The following is a 22,067-nucleotide window of genomic DNA, read 5'->3' on the forward strand; positions in this document are numbered from 1 at the left end:
TTAAGTCTTTGTGTTCAAGAAAGAGAGTTCTGGCCATTTGTGACTTCAAATTCAAATAATAATACTAATAATAGTGATTATGTTAACATTTATTGAGAGCTCACACTCTGTGCCAAGCGTGGAGTTAATGGTTGTTAACTCATTCCCTTCAACTCGAGAGGAACACATTATTAAGCTTGTTTTCAGATGAGGAAAAGAGGCTCAGATCACAGCTTGCCCTCAGTCACCCAGCTACTCTTGAGCAGAGCCAGAACTGAAAGCCCGGGAGTCAGGGCCCACACAGTTAAGCTGCTCTCTTCTGCCCCTTGCATGAAGCTTTTTGACCTGGGACTTTGTCTTTCCTTGTCTCTAGAGATGTCGGTTTGGGGAGTGCATTGACGTCTCTGTGTGTGGCTGCTCCTCACTACAAGTCAGGTCTCAGCATAACTGTGACTTCTCAGATTCATGGGCTGACACCTGTTTATCCTCAGTTCTGGAGGCCACACTGTGCAGAGACGCTGGGGGAGGAATCTGTTCCACGCCTCTGTCCTCACTTCTGGCAGCTGGGACCACCTTGGCTTGTGGACACAGCACTCCAGTCCAGCTTCACATGATGGTCACAGACATGGTGTGTCTGTGTCTCCTCTGTTGACTCAGATATCCTTCTGCCATTATCTTATAATACTTCCCTGGTGGCTCAGACGGTAAAGCCTCTGTCTACAATGTGGGAGACCTGGGTTCGATCCCTGGGTTGGGAAGATAGGCTGGAGAAGGAAATGGCAATCCACTCCAGTACTATTGCCTGGAAAATCCCATGGACAGAGAAGCCTGGTAGGTTACAGTCCACGGGGTCGCAAAGAGTCGGACACGACTGAGCAACTTCACTTTCATTATCTTATAAAGACACTTTCACTGAATTCAAGTTTTACCTGGATCGTACAGGGTGATCTTTTCATGTCAAGATCCTTGACTTAGTACATCTGCAAAGACCCTTTTCCCAAATAAGGTTGCATTCACAGGTCCTGGGCATTAGGGCATGGAAATAGCCCTATGTATCAACCTATATATCATCTAAAGCAGAGTAGATCCCACTGGGCCCTCCATCTCATTACCCTGTTTCTTTCCCATATAGTATTTTTCACTATTTTAGAGTCCTCTTTTCCATTATGTGTTTCCAACCAGGGTGCTCTCTCTCAACCAGGGTGCCTCTAGCATCTGGAGAAGGGCATATCTTCACCATGCAGACACAAGTCTTTCATTACAGCACACTTGTCATTGCCCATTCCTGGCCCAACCTGAATGCCAGAGTGAGGATGAGGTGGGGAGGGAGGTCTTTATGACAGCCCCCCCCGCCCCCCCCCCACTGTCCTTCCCCCCTATATCCCACAGATGTGAGATGTCCACCTGGCCAATAATACCAACCCAAGGTCAGAACCACCAATCCATGTATTTATCATCTATCTCCTTTCACAGGAATGAGAGCCCCTACGGTAGGAACCTTGTCTGTCTTGCTTACTGCTGTGTCTCCTGGGTCAAACAATGCCTGGCCCAGAGCACACAATTGATACATATTCTCTGTATGCATGTGGAAGATAGGGATGCTCTTTCTGGTGCTACAGAAAAGTCAGGTGATGGGTTAAATCAGAGTGAAAACTAACCAGGGAGGTTCACAGCCTCATCCCAGCTGTCCTCACTCCCCAGTCCCCTGCCCTGTCCCTCCTCTCCTTGACAAGGCTGTGTGGGGACTCAGATGCTAGCCTTCCCATTTGCTCTGCTTTCTGCCGTGTTGTTCTTTTCCTGTCCAACTGAAGTCCTGCCACTGCAGTCACCTTGGGTCTGCGGTCATCCTCGCAAGCCTCCCCCCAAGTCACTGCTACAGAATTAACGGTTGAGCATCAGGTCAGTGTTTTGTGATACTGCCATCTAGCTGAGATGTTGCTTCTCCACCCCTGCTGGCCACCAAAGCAGGTAAGTCATTCTGCCTCTGTGATCCTCAGAAACCTCGTCTATAAATCAGGGATGATGCTTGGTAGATGTCTCAGCAACTGGGGCCTTTGGCAGACAGTAGTTATGCCATCAAAGCTTATTTTCTTTCCCTTGCCTTTGATAAGGAAAAGAGAGACTGTCTTTCACCTCTATCTGGACCCCAAAGACATCCCCAGTTCATTTGGAGGGAGTGGTGGCAGGGTGGGTGGAGGGATGTGAGCCAGGCCTACAGGTACAGACACATGTATGAAAAGAGGTTAGATTGGTGCAGAAAGGAGAAAGGAACTATCACCCAGTGGCTAGACTGAAGAGTTTTAGAGTCAGGAATCCCAAATGTGACCTTGGGCAAGGTTTCTGTAAAACAGAGAAAATAAATAACTTGCCCAAGGTCATACAGCTGGACATGACAGAGCTGGGAGTTGACACAGCACAAGTTTATGCTTTTCCTATCACACCATTCTGCTCCCTGACAGAGTCTCTCAGGAACAATTGCTGTTATAGGCCCCAAGGCTGGAAAAACAGCCAAGAATGGTTTTGCTCTGCTCAGTGTATGACTATTTGAAGGAATGCTCTGTTTTGTTTTGTTTTTTTGGAGACGTTAGGAAGCAGAGGCACAGATGATAGAAATCAATATGTACTCCCCAGGCTGTACATGAATTGGCTATGATAATCAGCTGGGAACATAGGACTGCATTCCGCCCCCTACCCCACCTCCACACACACACATGGCCCACCATGACCACCATCGTACAGACACCATCTCAGCTTGGGCTAGCTTGGGAAGTCAGCATGGGACTGGACAACCACAGAAAAATCAACGCAGCTGAGCACAAGTTGTGGGCAGGTAATCGAGAGGTGATTGTGCAGGGATCATCGCCTCCATTTAGGTGTCAATTGTGTAATTTCCAGCTGTTCCTCAGCTCAACAGCTGGAGTTCAATATGCTCAGGGCTTATCTGGAGGCTCCCAGCCAGGGAACTCAATATTAAGCTGGCTTCCAGGATCTAGGAAAAGTAGCTACTATTGCAGCAAACCACAGAGGAGAGGCCTCTTTTTTCCATCCACTTAAGCAATGGCGGCTCTTTGGGAGCAATATTGGTGCTGCTTATAAATGGCTGGCCTGAAACAGAAGGGAGTTAGGGAGCAGATGATATCCTGACACAAAGATACAAAGTGTGTTAATCCCTTTGCAGGGATAATTTCATTTTTTCCTGGCCTGTGGTGCAGTGGTAGTATTATTTTTTTCCATATTACACAAAAAAGATACGTAGTTTGTCCTATGTCAGGCAAGGCATAATTTGCAGAACTGGTCACTGAAGACAGATCTGTTGATTTTGGATCCTAAGCTAGGTATCTCCTCGTAATCAGAGCCCTTCTCCAGGTAGGGCTCCACTGTCATTTGGAAATGTCACTGCCATCAGATCAGATTCGGCCACTTAGAGATCAGAGATACCAGAGGGCTGATGGGAGTGCTCAGCTAGGCCTTAAGCAAAAGCCAAATGTGAGCAGAAGGGAAATGTCACTTAGAACACAAGGATAATGTCTTCTCTTATGGTGTCGAAAAGCATCATTGCTGGAGTCAGTTAGAGATGGAAGACTGTGGCTTTTAGTCTTCATCCCATATTTGCTTCTTATTTTCATTCTCTGTCTCCTGCAAAACCACAATGCACCCTTCCCTTATTCTCTCTTCTTCCCACCACTTAATTATCTTGCCTGGTGACAGAAAATACTGAAGCCACACCATGTGTCTTTATCCCAGGCCAGGCCTTACTAATTAATCACAACAGTCTTTCTGGGAAAGACTAGAACTGCCCTAGAATTCTTCTTAAACAGAACTCGAGGAATTTATTTCTAATAGTTGTTGGCCCATGAGCTGAAACCTACTTGAATGCCTGGGTTACTCATTCACTTGCTCATTGATATTTATAAATCTTTGTGAAGAATGTACTATGTAATTGTACTGGGGATTCAGAAGTGAACAGAAGTGTGTGGTCTTGGAACATATATTCAAGTGATGTAGCCCAACCGCTTCAAGTTACAGATGGTAAAAAAATACACAAGGAGAGCAAAGGGACTTGACCTTGGATTCCTGTTGAGGCACATGTTGCAGGGCTTGGGATGATGGAGAGTATTGTGGGTGATGGAAGGGATGAGTCTGGCCCTCCAGCATGTCATTCCTGACTGCAAGGCCTCCTGGGTTCATGGCTCTGGGAAGGTAAGTCTGGTGACCAGAACCATAAGGGCATCTGGGCTAGGGTATCTGGGTTCCATTGAGGACTCTGTCATTAATTTGATGAGCCCTTAGAGCTCTCTGGGCCTTGCCTCACTTTAGTTCATTGAACTGTCACTGAGCTTCCACTATGGGCCTACCACTGGGCTAGGCATTTGGGACACAAAGACAAAAGGATGTGTACAGTGAGAAGAGGTGTTTGATTAGGAAACAGATACTTTTCAGTCTCATGTTTCTCTTCTGTAGAAGAGGATTGGACTATCTATCCCTGAGGCTACTTTCATCTCTGATATTTTATACCATGTAGGGCAGTCATCTCAGGAACATGACTCCTGACTCTGGCCAGGGAACCAGGTCATTTTATTCTGTATCTTGGCCTTTCACTGATGCTGCTGACTGGGAAGGCTTGGTGGTCAGGATGGCTTGCCTGAGGGTGAATCCCATTCTCACACACTACCCCCCATGACATTGCTCAGTGTCTTAAGCACTGAGACGCTTGCTCATTTTTCTCTCCTACAAACCATCCAGAAGCACATGCCTTCTAACTTATTAAATGAGAGAAAACAGAAATAGTGTATGTGCCTTCCTTGTCCTTTCCCTGATTCCAGGTCCCCTGTAAGTTAGCTGCTAAGTGTACCATTTGGGATCTTACTTCCCAAAATCATTCTAGAAAGAGTGACTCAAGGAGTAAATTTCATTGGTAGAATAGGGTGCCAGACATAGAACCAGAGTTTAAGCAATCATTCAGTGAAATAAAAAGCTATTGCTGTTCCTATGACCAAGTTATAAGGAAGAAGTTTAAGGAAAACACTGCATACATGTGTGTATTTAGAAGGTGTGTTTAAAACACAATGCAGAAGAGCCATACATGGATGAGGATATTAATAAGGAAGCTCAGGCCAGAATAGAAGAGAAGGAAAAACAGAGAATGGAGAGCCTATATTAGACTGTATTTCCCCAGAGGGTGGAAAAATGATGTTGAAGGTTTTCTGCTGACAAAGTTCAATAGATTGGATTTGCAAAGGCTCTCTTGGAGCTAGGTTATACCTCCTAAGCCATCATGCCTGCAACTTGATGAGCAATGTGCCTACTAAAATAGTTTGGAAACTCAAACTGTGAAGAGGCCCATCTAGACGTAGGGGTTAGTTGGTGATTTTGTGCTAAAATATATCTTTATATTAAAATGATAGCATGTAAAATAAACATATATGTTTGTGTTCATGTATATATATATATATAATGTGTATATACTGTATAACTGGAATCATGATCACATTGTTATAGACTCTTTATCTTAATCAGTCCTGTCCCACATAATAACCCAGAACAATTTCTGGCACTTAGTTGGGCCTCATTACTCACTGAATTTTTCTTAAATAAATGGAGTTGGAAACAATGCTTCTTTTCTATAGAGCAAAGATTCCTCCTGTCCTCAGGGGGCAGACTACTTAAAGGTTGTACAAATGTTGTGTTTATGCTTTTCTGTCCCTATTCCAGATGTTTTTATTTCACTTATTTGACTCCCTTATATAAAACCCCTTTAATACACACAGAATTCCAGAATCCACCTCTATTTTTGTGTTGATCTATTAAGGACAATAGTTGACCATCACAAAAATTTAAAAAAATGATTTTAACTTGTGACTTCAGGGGGCAAAAATTGTTTTCTACATAACAGGATTCATTGTGGAATAATATGCTTGTTACATCCTTAGAGGCTACCACCAGATAGGAACTAGACATGTTTCCTATGTGAAAAGTGGTGCTCTTATTGTTAAAAGTATTATTGAGCTAAGACACTGAGCTTAATACTTTACTTGCTTTATCTCATTTAACTGTCATATCACTATGAAGTCATTGTTATTATTTACCTTATGCAAATATTGAAATTGAGGCTCCAAGAGGGTTGAGTAACTCAAAGTTACCCAGACAGTGAGAGGCAGAACCAAAATTCACACCCAAGGAGAGCTGTCTGCAAAGTCAATGCACTTACTCGTGTGGGGCACTTATCAGGGAAGTGGTAGAAATCATGGAGGCATAAAAGCCACAGATACTGGTGGGGAGATCACCGTATGGTCACCCCCCAGGGTGGCCGTGCAGAGTGGAAGAGATCATGTGAGCCAAGCACCCAGGCTGGTGCTGGCCAACAAGAAAGACTCAAGAACAATGGCCTCCTTCCCTCTCCCTGTGAAGCAGAAAATGTGACTAACACAATGTTTACATTTTCCTTTTCAGTGAGATGCTGATATTCCTCCCAGTTTTGATGGGGCTTCATCCTTGGTGGCTATAGAAATACTCATAGAAATGCTCCCATTAGACTTATGCCTCTGTTCATCTCACATGTTGATCCTCACGGCAGAGGTTACTATGATAGACCAACAAATAATAAAGCTGATAATAGTCAAGTGCCAAACCTCCAGACTTTGTAATACTGTACGCTTTCTGCCTGAAAGATGTCATTTCTTTCAACAGCTTTAAGTTTCTTCAAGGCAGAAAACTATTGAAGCTGCAGTGTAGCTGAACATCTGTCTTATCATGTGGGCAGATATTGGGATTAAATTAACTAGAAATGAATAGAATGATGTATGACAGGGTGCAGATGTCCCAAGCACAGTGTGATAATTTCATTGCAAAACTATGTAATGAATTCCATACATTATGGAAGTACAAATGTACCACTTTAGGTAATTGTGATGAAAAGGTATAATGTGCGGTGCATAAACAGAGTGTGTGCCCAGGGGCATTTCTCCTCTGCTATTTCTCTTTAGTCATTTCGAAATGACTTTATTTGGTTTAATGTAAGCCTATTATTATTATTAGAGCCTTATTTTTTTGGTTGGCCCCTTCAGCATTTCTTGTCTGGTGTAAGAAATATTTGGAATAGAGGAATAGAATTTGGGCAGGTCAGAGCTTTGGCCTCTTGGAGACTGATGGCTGGAGACAGCATTTAAAGAAATATTCTGTTGTGAGAACTTCAAAGCAGAAACGGATTCTCTTTTCTCCCCTCCCTCCCACTCTCTCTCACCCTCTTTCTCCCTCTCTCTTTCCTTTCTTCCTAATGGCTGGGGAGAGTGTTTCAGCATCTCCTGCTACTCTGTGCAAGGGAATTCAGGATGATATAATGGGAAAATATGTGGATTTAAAGCCAGAAGACCAATTTTCTTCTCTTGATTCTGCTCTGGAATGCTGTGTGTCCTTGGGCAAGTCACTCCACCTCTCTGAGATTTTCTCATTTGTAACATGCAGCTAATACACTATATCATGGTATTGTCAGGTACAAAGAGGGGAGCTTGAACATAAACTCTGAAAGGAGAGGGAGGCATCTGTCTTGTTTACTGCTTTATCATTATTGCTTAGCTAAATGATCATACAACATGGGCCACTCATAATTTTTTAAAAATAGATATATCAGTGATTAATGGGAAGGTACCTAGCACAATGCCTTGCACAAAGAAGACCTTTAATGAATATTTCTTGAATTTCAGTTGATTTGAAGGAGTTCCCTAAACAGCTTATCACACAATCAAAGTCAAAGGCCAAGCACCGGTTACAGCTGAAGCCAGAGACGGCCCAGGATCTCCCAGGATTGCACAGGGCAGCAGAGGCAGGGCCAGAACCCCTTTGAGGTCAGCAGCCTCCTGTTTCCTGGCTGCACCAGTGGAAGCAGGGACTGGGACAGTGGTAGCCATGGTCAGGACTGGCAAGAAGTCTGCACTCCTGAGACAAGCAATCTTTGCTAGCATGTTTTTGATCAAGGAACAAGAGGAAGGTTTCATTCCACAGCAAATGGCTGGCCCACACTCCTGCTTCCCAAGTGAGGGTGAGATCCCCATGGTCACAGCTGGGGCCAGTCCCAGCCCTGTTTTCTCTTCATCTCGCTGCTCTGTTCACACAGTCCCTCTCTTTTCCTTTAAGCCTCCTCTCCACCAATTATTTGCCTGGGGTGACATCAGTGGAAAATGTGAGGAGATGGCAGCAGAGCCGAAACCCTAGCCTTCCCTGGGAGGCCAGAAAAGCCTGTTTTTAATGCTCCGATTGGTCCCTGATTTCCCCAGCTCGTTTGTGCCATGTAATGCTTTCGGCACAGTGAAGCAGGATGCCTGGGGTGACTCGAGGCCACCGGGGGCCTGGGTCTGCCTGCCCACTGGACAGATGCTCTGCTGTCTGGCCTCCTTTCCTAGCTGGGAACACCCTGAAACCAGCCCAAAGAGTGCTCCCATGGTGGAAAATCCACGTGGTAGAGCTTCTTGCATCCCCCAAGCGAATGTTGCTCCATTAGAAGCTGTGGGTTTGGGGTTTGTCACCATATATCTTCTCTCCCCTGCTCCATTCCTCCCACCCCTCTCCTCTCCCCACAAGCTTCAGGGCTGTCTGCAGGGTCTGGATTTTCTGCCAAATTTGGATGCCTTGAAAGGAACATTGTTCAAAATAGAGACTTGAGGAAGGTGCTAATCTTCTGCTGCTTATCAAATTTGAGCAAAAAATGTTGACATCCCACTTTCCCAAGTGCTAGCTCAGCTCTTTTGTGTTCAACGGCAAGAGGGACCAGCTGTGTATCTAGTTAGGGATTAAAAACTCTACTCTGACTCCCAGCCCTTCTCACCTGGCCCTGCTAGACCCAGAGGCGAGCAGGGGTGGTGGATGGTTTGGGAGTCTCGTCATCCCTGAGAGCCCAGCCCCATCACAATCTAGGAGCGGCCACCCATGGATCACTTCTGTCCCTGCTCTGCTTAAACTCTCAAGGGGAAAAAAAAAAAATGCTACTGAGAAGTCACTGCTCTAAACGTGGAGAGAGCTCTTCATTTTCTCACGATGAAAGACATATTTGGGATCATCTGGTTTTCCAAGCAGATGCCCAGTTTATCTCACTTTAAATCAACTCTTTCTGACTGGACCCTTTTCTGGATGAATTAATTGAGCGTGGCTAAAACCAAAATGCTCTCGCGATTAAGGAGCTAGGCAAAGGGGCGCTGTGTCAAGGATGTCAGCTTGCAAGGAGGGTGGCGAGTTGTTTACTTCTATTCTCATAACAGAAGGAACAGGCAGGCTCAGCCCACTGGAAATAATTTTGAATAATCTCACTCTATTACTCGAAGCGAAATTGAGTCTGTTCAAGCTACCCTAGTGATCCAACATTTCAGCGAAACGGGGAAACTAATATCCAATTCATGCAGCATAAAATAAGTGACATAAGGAAAAGCAGGATGAAATCTGGAAGTTTTTAGTTTTCAATTTGTATGGCTTGTCTTCTATTACTGGATCAACTCACTAATGCTCGCACAGAAGAGGGGGCTTCATTAAGCTGCTGGTCATTACTGGCGGTGGGCGTATGTATGTGTGTGTGTGTGTGTGTGTGTGTGTGTGTGTGTGTGTGAGCTGTTGATGCCTGACATGGATATTGGATATATATTACACTGCATCAATCAAAGCTACAGAGAGAATTTGTCTAAGCCATGGAAGTGGAGCCCTGACTTATCAATTGGATCTCTCCTGGCTGAAGGGGCAGATGGCCTGGAATTTAGATTTGACCCTTTAGAAGATGCTCTCAGTGTGAGGGGATCGACACATTAGCTTTGCTCACCCACCAGCCATGACACGGTCTGCACTCCCGCATACATGCTTTCTGCTAAGGGAACTGTCATCCGTGAGTCTGGAAAAAAACCTTAACATCTCTCTTGACTCCTTCTTGCATCACGGCCCTCACAATTTACCCAGAGCTAGCTAGTAGTTTCTGGCTTCAAATCATTGATGACTTCCATTCTCTCTTCTCCCTACCTGGTTAAGAGCCTGAGCCCATTTTTTTTTTTTTTTTTTGAGTAATCCAAATTGCTGTTTATCTTGCCCCATCTCCCTGCCTTCAGCTATCCTTTTTCTGATTGCTAAGTCATCCTAAGCACAGATCTAATACATCACTCCCTGATCAAAAGTATTCAATGGCTCCCTATTGCCTAGTAATTCCATCCAAGCCTCCAGGCTTATCATTCCAAACTCTCTGCAGTCTGGCTCCCGTCCCTGTCTTCCTTCCTGACTGAACCTCAGGCATTCCTCTTCATTCATCCTGAGCTGCAGCCAAGTGAAAAGAACTCTGATTTTGCTCGCACGTGCAGCAGTGTTCTGCCTGTGTGTTTGCTCATGCTCTCTCCTCTGCATGCAATCCTCGGTCTGCAGAGGCAGATCGAGGCCACATGCTGCCTCCTCCAGAATGACTTCCTTGATCCTGTGGTTGAAAGGCGTACCTTCCTCCTTAGAGGCCTCTTCACTGTCCTGCCTCCTTCCCCTGTGGCCTATTCTAGCCCAGAGCAGTACATGAGATCATAATTAAGTGCAGTAATTAATTAACTGGGGCTTCCCTGGTGGTTCAGATGGTAAAGAATCCGCCTGCAATGTAGGAGACCCAGGTTCAGTCCCTGAGTCAGAAAGATCACCTGCAGAAGGGAATGGCTACCTATTACGGTATTCTTGCTTGGCGAATTCCACTTACAGCGGAGTCTGATGGGCTACAGTCCATGGGGTCACAAAGAGCTGGATGTGACTGAGAAAGCACTCAGTTAAGTGCATGGGCAATGTCAAATGTCTAAATGAGAATCCTAGCTGTGGGGTCTTGTGTATGCCACTTATATGCTCTGTGCCTCAGTTTCTCTTCCGCAAAAGTGGGCTAATAAGAGTATTTACTTCTCAGAGAATTCTAGGGAATTAAGGGGGAATATAAATGCAATGTTCTTGGCAAGATGCTGTTTAATGGCAAGAGTTCAACAAATATTCTTTTTTCCTAGTTACCTTTCTCCTCTGCTGTAATATAAGCTTTATAAGGTTTGCTTAAACTCATTTTTCAACTCAGCAACAATGAGTTGAACGATGAGCACCTTCTAGAGTCATATTTTTTAAGACATAGTGTTGGCCTTCAAGGAACTCATGATCAAGGGCAGAAAAAATAATGGCAGCACACTGGTTTTAGGGCTCTGATAGAGGTAAGTAGTGTGGTGAGATGGTTTAGCTCTCAGTACTGGAGCCAGACTCCTTGGGTTCAAATCCCAGTGTGGTCACTTCCTAGCTGTGTGACTTCAGGCTGTGTAATCTGTGTTAGTCTACCTGTGCTTTGGTCTCCATATTTGCAAAACGAGGATAGTAAAAGGTACTTACCACAGAGGGTGGTTGTATGGATTCCATGGCTTAAGAACCAAATCATACCTGGAATGGGGCCTGGCATGTTGTAAGAGCTCAGTAAAGGCTAGTCATTATCTCAGAGCTCTTTGAGTTCTAATTGATGCTTTGACTTTGGGCAATTTCTTTCTCCATCTGAGTGGTGAGCTTTTAAGAGGATGAAGACATCATGGTTCACAGAAGCCACCATGGGAGGGTGAGGCATAAGGCTTTAGGTGGAGCACTTTGAAGCAGGTTTGGATATCCCCTTCCCAGACACATTCCCTCCCCCTTTTAGAACTACACACACTCCAGCCTGTGTCTTGGAAACAGAGACTCCCTTCCTTCTGTTGACTGTGGTTAGTACCTGTCATTGCCCAGAGTCTTTCACTTGAAGTTTTTCACTAGAAGTCTTTCACTTGAAGTTTCCTAGTGCCAAGAAGTCCACTTCAGCCCTCCTGGGCTTCTGTCCAAAAAACTTCCACTCAAAGAATGCTACCATGCATTGTGCACAGATATTGAGATTTAAAAGGCAGAGAAGGGGTGTAGCTTTATCAGGCAGGTTTAGCTGGCCTTAACTCTGATACTGCTTTTGTGGCTTTGCTAATTGGTCCTTCTGAAAAATAGAAAGTCCTGCACAGTCCACAGATTCACTTTTCTAAAACCTCATCTCCCTATGCTCAGTGGGTAGGTACTTGTAGTTTACCCATTTCCCTCATAACCCCAGCAGAGACCCACGTGACTCACTGGCACTCCTTGGTGGGCATTTGGGTTCTGCAGCTCCTGTCTTGGATACTGAGTTCCTGTTTGGGCCTCTCTTGCTCTCATGAAGCAGGGCCGATCCATCATTACTGCTGCATGTAGTCTATGCTGCCCAGATCCTGCCCCAGCTGAGATGGAAAGGATTTCTTCCTGCTAGTGTCCCCATTCATTTTTTAGGCTTCCCAGTGGAGGACTAAGACCCTTCTCATACATACTTTTTGAATCAAGGATCTTGGGGCTGAGCGATAGATTAGAAGACCACTGGAAGGATTCTACTCAAAGCAAGCTATAAATTTAATGTAACCCCTATCAAATTACCCATGACATTTTTCACAGAAGTAGAACAAATAATCCTAAAGTTTATATGGAACCATTAAAGACCCAAAATTGCCAAAGAAATCCTGAAGGAAAAGAACAAAGCAGGAGGTATAATATTCCTAGACTTCAGACAATACTACAAAGCTACAGTAATCAAAACAGTGTGGAATTGGCACAAAAACAGATATATGAATCAATGGAACAGAATAGAGAGCCCAGAAATAAACCCACATATCTCTGGTCAATTAATCTTTGATAAAGGAGACAAGAATATAAAATGGGGAAAAGTCAGTCTCTTCAGCAAATGGTGTTGGGAAAGTTGGACAGCTGCATGTAAATCAATGAAATTAGAACACCACCCTCACACCATGCACAAAAATAAATTAAAAATGGCTTAAAGACTTATATATAGGACATAACATCATAAAACTCCTAGAAGAGAACATAGACAAAATGTTCTCCTACATAAATTGTACCAATGTTTTCTTAGGTCAGTCTCCCAAGGCAATAGAAATAAAAGCAGAAACAAACGAATGTGAATTAATCAAACTTAAAAGCTTTCACACATGAAAGGAAACCTTAAGCAAAATGAAAAGACAACCTATGGATTGGGAGAAAATACTTGCAAATGACGTGGCCAACAAAGGCTTAATTTCCAAGATAGCTCATACAACTTAGTAACAAAAAACCAAAGAACCCAATAAAATGAGGGGAAGACCTAAACTGACATTCTCCAAAGAAGATATACAGATGGCCAATAGACACAAGAAAAGATGCTCAACATAGTTAATTATTAGAGAAATGCAAAGTAAAACTACCATGAGATAGCACCTCAACCAGTCAGAATGGCCATCCTTAAAAGCTCTACAAATAACAAATGCTGGAGAGGGTATGAAGAAAAGGGAATCCTCCTATACTGTTGGTGGGAATATAAATTGGCTCAGCCACTTTGAAGAACAAAGAGGTTCTTCAAAAAACTAAAAGAAAAGTTTCATGTGATCTAACAACTCCACTCCTGGGCATATATCTGCACAAAACTACAATTCAAAAAGATACATGCACCCCCATGTTCAGCAGTGCTATTTACAATGGTCAAGACATGGAAACAACATAAGTGTCCATCAACAGATGAATGGATAAAGAAGATGTGAGATACATATGTGTGTGTGTATGTGTGTGTATAAAATGGAACATTACTCAACCATAAAACATAATGAAATAATGCCATTTGCAGCTACATCGAAGGACCTAGAGGTTATCATACAAAGTAAAGTAAGTCAGAAACAGAAAGACAAATGCCATATGATATCACTTATACGTAGAATCTAAAATATGACACAAAGGAACTGTTAACATAAAGTTTAGTTTGTGTCTGTGTCTATGTCTATGAGTCTGTCTATGAAACATAGACAGACTCACAGACGTAGAGAACAGATTTGTGGTTGCCAGGGCATGAGGGAGGGGAGGGATGGATTGGGAGCTTGGGACTAGCAGCTGCTGCTGCTGCGAAGTCACTTCAGTCGTGTCCGACTCTGTGCGACCCCACAGACGGCAGCCCACCAGGCTCCCCTGTCCCTGGGATTCTCCAGGCAAGAACACTGGGGTGGGTTGCCATTGCCTTCTCCGATATATAGAATGGAGAAACAACAATGTACTATTGTATAGCACAGGGAACTATATTCAATATCCTGTAATATACCATTAGGGAAAAGAAAAAAAAAAGCTCATTTATTAATATTGTGAAAGAATTAGATCATCAGAGCTTATTCCTAAATTTTGGGAGTAAAGCTGAATATCAATAAATAAACAGAGAATTCAAAACAAAAGGAAGACCCTTGAGGGAATACAGACTAGTGTCACCGTTCAATGTCCACAGGCCCCTGAATTCTTTCTACATCATGCTTGTCTGCCTGGGTAGCCCTTAGAGACACCAAGTGAATTTGGACTGCTGCTCACGGCCTGGGATCCCATAACTGATGGAAGCCCCCCAGTTCAGGGAAACCCTAGCCAGCCTGTCAACAGAGCAGACACCTACCTACCTGAGCATGACTACCCTTCTTGTGTGATGTCTGAGTCCCTAGAAACAGGCAACTTAGGTTCAAACCCCACCTCTGAACTCTTCAAAGCATGGGGCTTTGGCCAAATCACTGAATCATTCCAAGTTTTTCTAAATACAAAATAGAAATAATTATCTGTCTTATAGGACTTACAAATAATAACTCATTGTCTTGCAAGATTTCTTGCAACATTGTTGGGGGAGTCAGAGGTGATGCATGTCAAATGAGTCGCCTGGTGTCTAGCTGGCCGTGTCAGTGCTAATATCAGCTGTCATTTACTTTATTGCTTACTGAGTGCCAGACACTAAAACATCCTCCACTTGTTTGAGTAGGGGTGGTTTTCGTAGGCTACATATTCTGCAAGTCAAATAAATATGTGTATTTTTTAATAATCTTTATTAATTTATTAATTATTTATTCGTTTATAAAACTTTATTTCAAGCTCCCATTGTGCATGATGGCACTCAATTCTAGTCCTGGCTGGCGCTCAGTCACCTCTGTGTTTTCTAAGTTGCACTGGGCTTAAGCTCAGTAAATTCAGAATGTTTCCCTTTCTCGCCTTCCCCTTGGTGTGGTGTTTGCATTCTGGTGCTGAGTATTATCCTGGCATGCATGTAGGTGAGGGAAAGGCTGAGGATTCTGGCTGCAAGTCTTTCTTTTTCCAATGATGGCAGCTGCCAAGATGCATCTCCTAGTCTTTGGCCTCTGGTATCCTTGCCGCAGGCATATGGGCACTGCTGTGTCCCACCTTGTCCCTGGCTGTGTGATCTCTGCTGTTTCCTGCGTGGCATCTTTCTCTCATAATTCTAACATGATTCCAAGGGGTACATGAAATCCTGGCTCTTTTCCAGTGCCATGCTGATGCAACTGGAGAGTTATCAGTGCGCAGAGACTCTGCCTGAGTATTCTGATGACTCTTCCTCTTTTGCAACTGCTACTCAGGGGCAGGAGGGTGATGTAGCATGGAAGAGCACCTTCTGAGAGCGCCATTGCTTCCTGTCACATTCTCTCTCCCCACCTCCCCACCTTGGAAGATTTTGTGGAGACTTTTATGGAGAAGAGTTTATGGTGGTGAGACAGGAAAAACTGGTTCCACTTGGTCACAGATTTTCCTAAATATTTTCTGTTGTAGTTCTGGACAGAGGGTTTTGAATTTAAAACCCAAGAATGTGATGTCTTTTTTCTCTGGTTCTACCAAGACTGTTTTCTCAGGGTGGTAGAGGTGTCTGTTTAACTGACTCAATTTGGGGTGGGAGTTTGAGTTGGAAGCAAAGAATGTAGGATGGCTGAGTTAAGGGGACACTCACCCTCCTACACACAAATAATTTTATTTAATTTTTCACACAATCCTATCCTCTAGCCATTATTATCAACCTCATTTTACAGTCGATGAGCTAAGGCTCAAAGAATGAACTTGGGTGTCAGACCCAATTCATTTAGCTACCAGATATTTATAGAATATCCAGTATGTGTTGGGCACTCTTCTGGGCTTTTGGGGAATACAACAATAACCTATACAGACAAAGTTCCTGCTCCCATGGAGCTTACCTCCAAGTGGAGTGGGAGAGAGAAAGAATAGGGAAAAAGATCAACAGGTAAACTACATAGGTTATCCTGTGATGATGAGTTCTAGGAAGAAACATTAATCAGGACAGGGGTCTTGGGAATTTGATGGAGACTATATTGAACAGCATGACTTACCAAGACAGTAAGACAGGTGAAGAACCCCATATTGGAGAGAAGTGAAACCCAAAGAAAGGGACAAGAGGGAACCAGAAGTCTTGAGGTAGAATCTACTTGGCTGAATAGCCAAGGAAAGGAAGGGCTAGGGTTCAAACCCAGTTAGTCTGACCACAGAGTCTATATGCCTTATTACCATCTAGGGGGGTTCAAAGTATTGACTATGATAGTCATTACTGCTCTTATTTCATTGCATAGATATGTCTATCATTGCATTGTATTGTTGATATCAAGCCCCTCTTCTGCTTAGGAGTCCTAGCTGTATCTGTAACTGTGAAATGGTTATGTGCCCCAGGTGTAGAAGTACCACCTGGCTGTCAAATCCTTTCTAGTGATATGAGGATCAGGGCCCAGAAGGAAGCATTTCTTGCGGCCTGGTGGCGTAAGAGTGGAGCATCACTCATGGCTGTATGGGAGTGGTGATGGACCTTATCCAGGGTGGCTGTGTCACTGGTATAAGATGCAAGTTCAGGGCAAGGTGAAGCAGGACTTGTGTTGTGCATGACCTTGGGCTGTGGCCCTGAGCCAGGTTCCTGAGACTTCATGGCCATTCACTGAATTAGCTATTATCCCTCTGTTTTCTCCTTCAAAAGTAACATAGGTTTATTTTTAGTTTAATAATAATAAAAAAAAGACTAGATGACAGAAACATTTTCTTTTTCATCTTGCAACCTATCCCTCCAAATTTGGAGTTTGCAATTTTTATAAGGTTTGTATGATGATAAATAAGAAATAGAGATGTTATTAAAATTGAAGTGAATTTCCTTTTGGGATGTGGAAAATAATGAAAAAGCTATTTCATCTGCTTTCTTTCCTATTTCAGAATATAAAGTGGAAGATGAGGCTGCTTGCTGTTTTGACACCGTCAGGCATGTCTCAAATGCCCTCCATACTCTCACGTTACTCCAACAAGGTCTCCCAGCCACTGGAAGAAAGGGTGAAAGGGTTCTTGTCCCTCCCCTCTGCTTTGTCCTTCCAAAGCTGTCAAAAGACCAACTTGTCCATGTAACATTTCATTTCACCTGCGAAACAACCTTTTTCTCCCCTCTAAAAATATATTTACTAAAATGAACTGGTTTAAGAAGGAAAAGGTCCATCTAGGTTAAAGCTATGGTTTTTCCAGTAGTCATGTATAGATGTGAGGGTTGGATCATAAATAAAGCTGAGCGCTGAAGAATTGATGCTTTTGAACTGTGGTGTTGGAGAAGACTCTCAAGAGTCCCTTGGACTACAGGGAGATCAAACCAGTCAATCATAATATTGAATATTATGATTAAATATTAGTCCTGAATATTCATTGGAAGGACTGATGCTGAAGCTGAAGCTCCAGAGTTTTGGCCACCTGACATGAAGAACTGACTCATTGGAAAAGATCCTGATGCTGAGAAAGACTGAAGGCAGGAGGAGAAGGGGATGACAGAGGATGAGATGGTTGAATGGCATCACCAACTTGATGGACATGAGTTTGAGCAAGCTCCAAGAGTTGGTGATGGACAGGGAAGCCTGGCGTGCTGCAGTCCATGGGGTTGCAAAGAGCTGGACACAACTGAGGGACAGTACTGAACTAAACTGAAGTAGGAAAAACATTAACACACCTTCTTGGGATACCTCGGAGAAGTCAATGGCAACCCACTGCAGTACTCTTGCCTGGAAAATCCCATGGGCGGAGGAATCTGGTAGGCTGCAGTCCATGGGGTCGCGAAGAGTCGGACACGACTGAGTGACTTCACTTTCACTGTTCACTTTCACGCATTGGAGAAGGAAATGGCAACCCACTCCAGTGTTCTTGCCTGGAGAATCCCAGGGGCAGGGAGCGTGGTGGGCTGCCGTCTATGGGGTCGCACAGAGTCGGACACGACTGAAGCGATTTAGCAGCAGCAGCAGCAGTGGGATACCTCATCCCCCAGAGATTATAATACTTTAGGTAAAGTCCTAACCCAAATCAGAAGCCTTTATTTGAGCTAAGTTTCCCCCTTAAATTTTTTCTTTTGTTTTTAAATCAAGTTAATTACGGACAAAATTTGGAGAATTCCACAACTCTATAATATCAGTTACATCGAAGGAAGCATTCTGTCCCCATGTGATCACACCTCCTTCCCAGAGACAAACACTTCACCCTAAAAACAGACAGTTTTGTCATTTACATCATACCTCTCAGCAACGTATTCCTATCGCTGTTTCTTAAGGGTTCAGCATGAGCAGCATCTAAGCACTTCCCACAGAAAGGAGAATTAAGCAATCTTTGCTCCCCCAACCCACTTCACACTCTTCCCATGTACCACATCCTTCTGATTACAACACAGTAGTACTATAATTTTGAGAGATAAATTTTCTGTGCGTTATATTCTTATCTCTATGCAATGGTCTTTATAGGTGATTTATTTAGGAAATTGATTATTTTTCCTTTCCCTCACCTTTGGTTTTTCCTAATATTTGTCATAGTTTTCATTTGCTCAGGATTGTATGTACAGATCAGTAAATAAATTCTAAATTCTTTGCCAAATGTTTAACTCTTCATTTGAGAATTCCATTTATATCAAGTTTTCCAGCATTTTCTTTCCAAGAGCCTCCTGACCTTCTTCAGTCACCTTTGCCTTGTTCACAGCAATCTTCCTGGGACTTGCCTTCTTATCATCTTAGGGGCTGCCTCCACCTCCATCCTTCTCTGCTCTCCCTTTTACTGTGTCCCATGTCATCATCTTATTTGATTATTCCCTTATTTTGTTGGAATACATCCTCCAGTGACTTCCTGAGAAATCTGAATGGAAGATACCTTTTTTGAGACTGTATTGGTCTAAAAATGTTTTATTTTACCTTTGTACTTTATTTATTTTTTAAATCTGTTTATAGTTTGTCTGGGAATGGAATTTGAGGTTGGAAATTATTTTCCCTTGGAATTTTGAAGGCATTGCTTCATTGTCTTCCAACTTTCAGTTTGATATTGGCCTGTTAGTCATTCTGATTCCCAAGGCTGGAAATTTCACAATGATAGGCTCTGTTTTAGGTCTTTTTTTTTTTTTTTAAATCAATTGTTCTGTTTTACTCTATTAGTCAAGAAACCCACACTCTTTAGTCCTGGGAAACATTTTTTAATTATATTTTTTGCTGTGTGCATTCATCTCATTTCCTCAAATTTCCTAGAAATTCTATTTGGTTATTAGATCTCTTAGACTTGTGTTTTAATTTACTTTATATTTTGCTTTCAATTTTCGTCTGCTTTCTCAGAAATCTTACTTTTAAAATTTTCTGTTGTGTTTTTCATTTCTGTTATCTTATTTTTAATTTCCAAGATCTCCCTTTTATTCCTTGAATATTCTCAGTTTCCTTTTTTTTTTTTTTTCAATCCTCCTATCTCCGTTACTGTTTTGGGAATTTTTCATTCTATGTTTAGCCTTTCAGTTATCATCCTTAATTTTTTTTTTAACATGCTTGCCTGATGTCACCAGAATGTAAACAAAATAATAGCAAAAAGGCAGTAATCTTAGTGTGCTTTAGCACCGATCATGCTTCTCTCACTTCACATGCCTTTAGTGGTAATTCTCGCTTAGTTTTAGTTCTTCTCTTCTATCCAGAGATGTTTTGTCCTCAGTCTTGTGACTGAGAAATGATATTTAGCTGGACATGGAATTTTAGGTTGATGATTATCTTACCTCGGCACTTTGAAGATGTTATTCTACTGTATTCTGTTTTCTCATGTTCATATAGAGAAACATTCTATCAGTTAATCTATTCCTTTTCTTGCTGCTTTTGAAAATTCTTTTTGAGTTCCACAGTTCATTATAGTGTATCTCTGTGGATATCTAGCTATCCTGTCTATCTGATCTGCTCCTTATGCCTTTTATTAATTATAGAATATTCTCAACCATTAGCTATTCAAGTGTTATCTCTCCATTAGTCTAAATATTGTCTCCTTTTAGAATTCATAATAGATGTGTGTTGGACAGTTTCATTCTGATCTTTACATCTTTCAACTTTCTTTTCTATTTTTCCATTTATTTTTCTCTTTGTATTGCATTCTGCGTTATTTTCTCAGCCATACCTTCAAGTTCCACTAATTCTTCCTTTCTGCATATTTAGTTATTTAACTCATTCATTGGAGTTTTTTGTTTGTTTCAATGACTTTGTTTTTAATTTCTACTATTATTACTGGTTCTTTAAAAAAATCAGCCTGTTTTCCTTAATGTCCTCTTTTATCGACAGCCTATTTCTTCTCTTATACTTCTAATGATGTAGACAATTATTTTGTAATCACTTTCCAATACTTATATGATCTAATTTGTTTGAGAACAATCTTGTTATTTATTTCACCTGCTGACTTGACTTGTGGTAGATTTCCCCCTCCTTGTGTTAGGATATGGTTTTACCGTGAGTAACACAAATAAGGAAAATAATGACTCACACAGTAGAATTCTTTTCTCTCTCATTTAAAAGTACTGGTGTGATATAAATTCACATGGTGCCATTTCACAGTCATCCTCAAGGTCCAAGATGGAGCAATAGCCATCACAGCCGTGCTCCAAATAGCAGAGTGGGTAAAAAGAAGGAACAGCAGTCACATGGCAGCTGTCTTTTGAAGAAATTTACTGGATGCTCTCATAGAATACTTTGACTTATAACCTATTGACCAGAATTTAGTCATATGGCTATTTCCAGTTGCCAGGGATCTAAGCAAGGAAGGATGGAAATTCTTGGGATAAGCAATAGAGAGTCTCCTCCATACCCAGATATTTCATACTGAATTATGTACCCACCCTTAGTGAGGTTTTATTTGTATAATTAACTGGATTGAAGGCCCAATCTTCCAGAAAGTTTTTTATTTCTATTTCTAATACTAGGTGCCCCAAAGTGTCCCTTCTTTGTGATCTAACTTTTTTGTTAGTGTCTAGTTGGAAGGGCAGTATTACCAAGCAGCATTTGAACTCTAACATGTGTGAGGGGGCTTCCCTGATGGCTCAGTGGTAAAGAATCTATGCCACAACTATTGAGCCTATGCTCTAGCACAAGTGCTTTAGAGCCTGTAGTCTGCAGCAAGAGAAGCTTCCATAATGAGAAGCCTGCAGAGAGCAGCTCTTGTTGGGTGCAACTAGAGAAAAGTTGGCATGACAAGGAAGACCCAGCACAGTCATAAATAAATAAAATTATTATAAATAAAATATGGGGCTTCCCAGGTGGTGCAGTGGTAAAGAGTCTGCCTGCCAATGCAGGAGATACAGGAAGGAGATGTGGATTTGATCCCTGGGTTGGGGAGATTCTTAGAGAAGGAAATGGCAACCCTCTCCAATATTCTTGATATTCTTAACTGGGCAATTCCATGAGCAGAGAAGTCTAATGGGCTTTAGTCCGTGGGGTCTCAAAGAGTCAGGACTGAGTGACTGAGCAACTGAGCAAGCATGCAAGTGTGAGTTATATCCTTATGATTACATGTTCTTAAAGAAGATCTTATTTTCTCTCTTCAGCTCAGTTCAGTTCAGTTCAGTTACTCACTCGTGTCCGACTCTTTGTGACCCCATGAATCGCAGCACGCCAGGCCCCCCTGTCCATCACCAACTCCTGGAGTTCACTCAAACTCACGTCCATTGAGTCAGTGATGCCATCCAGCCATCTCATCCTCTGTCGTCCCCTTCTCCTCCTGCCCCCAATCCCTCCCAGCATCAGAGTCTTTTCCAATGAGTCAATTCTTCGCATGAGGTGGCCAAAGTACTGGAGTTTCAGCTTTAGCATCATTCCTTCCAAAGAACACCCAGGACTGATGTCCTTTAGAATGGACTGGTTGGATCTCCTTGCAGTCCAAGGGACTCTCAGGAGTCTTCTCCAACACCACAGTTCAAAAGCATCAATACTTCTCTTAGAACCCTG

The 22,067-nt window shown here is 42.7% G+C and overlaps 1 long non-coding RNA gene across 1 annotated transcript; it reads left to right on the forward strand.

Moving 5' to 3' along the window:
- The first annotated feature begins 1,790 nt into the window (after nucleotides 1–1,790).
- On the forward strand, nucleotides 1,791–18,714 carry LOC138421336 (uncharacterized). The gene is made up of 2 exons (XR_011249463.1): nucleotides 1,791–1,947; nucleotides 17,035–18,714. It is a non-coding gene; the product is annotated as an uncharacterized lncRNA (long non-coding RNA).
- The last annotated feature ends 3,353 nt before the right edge of the window (nucleotides 18,715–22,067 follow it).

This window comes from Ovis canadensis, chromosome 15 (genome assembly GCF_042477335.2).
Source record: "Ovis canadensis isolate MfBH-ARS-UI-01 breed Bighorn chromosome 15, ARS-UI_OviCan_v2, whole genome shotgun sequence".
NCBI classification, from domain to species: Eukaryota; Metazoa; Chordata; class Mammalia; order Artiodactyla; family Bovidae; genus Ovis; species Ovis canadensis.